This window comes from Gossypium arboreum, chromosome 3 (assembly GCF_025698485.1).
Source record: "Gossypium arboreum isolate Shixiya-1 chromosome 3, ASM2569848v2, whole genome shotgun sequence".
NCBI classification, from domain to species: Eukaryota; Viridiplantae; Streptophyta; class Magnoliopsida; order Malvales; family Malvaceae; genus Gossypium; species Gossypium arboreum.
The window spans coordinates 8918620-8919640 of NC_069072.1; the positions used below are offsets into that span (position 1 = coordinate 8918620).

Genomic DNA, 1021 nt, shown 5'->3' on the forward strand with positions numbered 1-1021 from the left:
GATCCCAATGCTCACTTGGCAAATTTCTTAGAATTTTGAGACACTTTTAAAATAAATAGTGTTTTTGATGATGCCATTCACCTTCAGTTGTTTCCCTTTTCATTGAGGAATAAGGCTAAAAAATGGTTGAACTCGTTACCATGAGGGTCAATCACTACTTGGGAACAAATGACCGAAAAGTTTTTACTAAAATATTTTCCGCCGGCTAAAGTAGCCAAATTACACAATGATATCTCTTTTTTTGTGCAGATGGATTTAGAAACACTCTACGATGCATAGGAGAGATACAAGGACCTCTTGAGAAGATGCCCTCACCATGGGTTACCACTTTGGCTACAGGTTCAAACGTTTCATAATGTCCTGAATCCTTTGACTCGATAGATGACCGATACAACCGCTGGCGGAACTCTCAATAATAAGACACTTGAAGATGCTTATGAATTTATAGAAGAGATGTCACTGAATAATTATCAGTGGCAAGTTATGAGGACAAAGCCAACAAAAGTAGCCGGCGTTTATAACGTCGATTCGGTCACCATGCTCTCTAATCAGGTAGAACTCTTGAATAAGAAAATTGACGGTTTTCTTAGTTCTTCACAGGTTAACCCAGTAATGCAGTGCGAAGCAATGGAGGTGGATCAAGCAATTCGGATTACCCACCCTATGGCCACAACATAGAGAACGAGCAGTTAAATTATATGGATAATAATCCTCGATCTCAAAATAATCCTTATAGTAATACTTACAATGCAAATTGGAGGAACCACTCAAATTTCTAATGGGGAGGCCAAAGAAATCAGCGACCACCACCACCTCCAGGCTTCCAACAACCACCCTACCAACATAAGAAAAAATCAAACCTTGAGGAGATGCTAACAAAATTCATTTAAGTGTCAGAAACTCGTTTTTAGAATACCGAGACAGCACTTAAAAATTAACTAGCATCGATCCAAGGGCTCAAAACTTAGATAGGCCAACTCGCCAAATTGATTTCTAAACGACCACAAGGTAGTTTACCGAG

At 39.2% G+C, this 1021-nt stretch overlaps 1 non-coding gene across 1 annotated transcript; it reads right to left on the reverse strand.

Annotated features, from left to right (window-relative positions):
• Positions 1–217: 217 nt before the first annotated feature.
• LOC128291094 (small nucleolar RNA R71) lies at positions 218–323 on the reverse strand. The gene has a single exon (XR_008280870.1). It is a non-coding gene; the product is annotated as a small nucleolar RNA R71 (small nucleolar RNA).
• Between the last annotated feature and the right edge of the window lie 698 nt (positions 324–1021).